General features: G+C 35.7%; 1 long non-coding RNA gene across 1 annotated transcript; it reads left to right on the top strand.

The window, feature by feature from the left end:
• LOC111611864 lies at nt 1–2,254 on the top strand. The gene is made up of 3 exons (XR_002754281.1): nt 1–144; nt 537–758; nt 1,930–2,254. It is a non-coding gene; the product is annotated as an uncharacterized LOC111611864 (long non-coding RNA).
• Nucleotides 2,255–2,742: the final 488 nt, after the last annotated feature.

Raw genomic sequence — 2,742 nt, 5'->3', positions numbered from 1 at the left:
CAAAGTATTTTAGGTGCAGTATTTTATTTCAGCCACTGGGTGGCTTCATGTTCATATTTGTTACAGCTTGTTTTGAGTAGAGTGTTGCGGTTCTCAAGGCTGACTTCGTTCATAACTTCTTTCTATTGTGTGCGTCCATTGAATGTAAGTAATACTGTTGTTGATTTAGTTCGGTTTCGTCAATGTCTAAAAGCTGTAGTTGTGCTTTGTCCCGTTGAGTATTATAGTCGTTTGGTGTATTTTACTTGTATTGTTGAGAGCTAAAAGTTAGCCGTTTAGCATTAAGCTATTAAGCTCGGTTAATTAGTTGCAGCTGTTATTTGTGTTACCATGTGCAATTGAAATGCGTTATTTCTCTTGTATGTTTACCGTGTGACACTATTATTTGCAGGGTTTATTATTACTATGTATGTATAATTATTATTTACATTCTCATAGTCAGACATTAACACATTTATTCATTTGTGGAAATTAGGTTTATTTGTGAAAGGGTTTACAGACAAATTCTCATAATTTGTATTTGTTTATCTTTATAGGAAACCACACACACGCCACACACACACCTGTGCCCTTATATGTATAGCTGAACCTCCAGAGCTAATTAAAACCCAAGTAAAGCTCAATTCTGGACTTGGACATTCTCTTCTTTCACTAACTCACCTGAACATATATATCAGCTGTTCTAACCCGAACAGCTGATCACCCTGGAGTGATTGTTTATCCACAACTGAACCAGCTTCAGTCTTCATTAAAGTATAGTAAGTCATTTTTTTGACATTTTCGACGTCATAGTATGGTATGTCATTTTTTTGACATTTTTGACGTCAAAGTATGGTATGTCATTTTTTTGACATTTTTGACGTCAAAGTATGGTATGTCATTTTTTTGACATTTTTGACATCAAAGTATGGTATGTCATTTTTTTGACATTTTCGACGTCAAAGTATGGTATGTCATTTTTTTGACATTTTCGACGTCAAAGTATGGTATGTCATTTTTTTGACATTTTCGACGTCAAAGTATGGTATGTCATTTTTTTGACATTTTCGACGTCATAGTATGGTATGTAATTCTTTTGACATTTTCGACGTCAAAGTATGGTATGTCATTTTTCAGACGTTTTCGACGTCATAGTATACTGTCATTTTTATGACGTTTTCAACATCATAGTGTAGTATGACGTTTTCGACATCATAGTGTAGTATGACGTTTTTTTGACATTTTCCACGTCATAGTATGGTATGTCATTTTTTTGACGTTTGACGTCAAAGTATACTGTCATTTTTTTGACGTTTGACGTCAAAGTATACTGTCATTTTTTTGACGTTTTCGACGTCAAAGTATACTGTCATTTTTTTGACGTTTTCGACGTCAAAGTATACTGTCATTTTTTTGACGTTTTCGACATCATAGTGTAGTATGACGTTTTCGACATCATAGTGTAGTATGACGTTTTCGACATCATAGTGTAGTATGACGTTTTCGACATCATAGTGTAGTATGACGTTTTCGACATCATAGTGTAGTATGACGTTTTCGACATCATAGTGTAGTATGACGTTTTTTGGACATTTTCTACGTCAAAGTATGGTATGTCATTTTTTTGACATTTTCGACGTCAAAGTATGGTAAGTCACTTTTCGGACAGTTCGGTCGCGGTGAACGGGTTTTCCGACGGGTTTGTAGCCTGGCCCTGATGTTTCATTGTACAACTCGGGATTTTTAAAAAAAGACGTTTTTCTGGTCATTTCTTAATTAGAAAAGAAACAAGCAAGAACAAGAAATTTGTGATCTTGTTTTTAAGCAATCTCACTCAGCTAAACCTAAGCTTAATCACTTAGAGATGACTTTTGCTCGATTGAATTTCTTCTTTCAACATTTTCTGATGTTTGCCACGGCTTTTAAACTCGCACCCCTCGTTTCCTCCAGGTCCCACGCACGCAGACGAAGCTGAGCACCATGTTGGAAAAGCTCGGCATGAAATACGAAGGCCGGCCTCACTGCGGCCTGGACGACTCCCACAGCATCGCCCGGATAGCCGTGCGCAAGCTGCAGGACGGCAGCCAGCTGCGCTTCAACGAGCGCATGCACCGCGGCCAGCTGCGCCCCGTAACCCCGGCAACAGAGAGCCCGGTACTTTATTGAACCAGCCTTAAAATCTGTCTTCACCCACATTTTAATTTAAGCTTAAAGCTGTAAGGAGAGTTTAATATTTCAGTTTGTGCAGACTTTGCTTCAAGGAGTCCAGCAAATTAGGGCGACATATTGAAAATAATAATAAAAAAAATTGACAAGAATAAACTTGTCAGAGAATAAAGTTGAAATAATGAGAATATTCATATCACGACTTTATTTTCATAATAGTTAAACTTTTTGTTGAATTATTATGACTTCATTTTCAAAACATAACTTATTTCTCATATTATTTTGACTTTTCTGATAATATAACTTTATCCTCAAAATATGATTATTCTCGTATTTGTTTGACTTTATCTTTGAAACATGACCATTCTTGTATTATGAATTTATTCTTGAAGTATTACGACTATTCTCAAAATACGACTTTATTTTCATTATTTCGACTTTTATTCTTGTAATTTTATTTTGTTTATTTGTTCTTAGTATGGCCGTAGTACTCCGTCGTGGAGGAGGTCTCACTCAGACGAAATATTTTTACAACAGTTTGTAAAAATAAAATGGATAATTCCTGCAGCATTCTGTATAGCTGATGCTCTATTTTTT

Source organism: Xiphophorus maculatus, chromosome 17, assembly GCF_002775205.1.
Source record: "Xiphophorus maculatus strain JP 163 A chromosome 17, X_maculatus-5.0-male, whole genome shotgun sequence".
In the NCBI taxonomy this organism is placed as follows: domain Eukaryota; kingdom Metazoa; phylum Chordata; class Actinopteri; order Cyprinodontiformes; family Poeciliidae; genus Xiphophorus; species Xiphophorus maculatus.
Note: the sequence above shows the minus strand (reverse complement) of the source record. Positions and strands in the feature narration are given on the sequence as shown.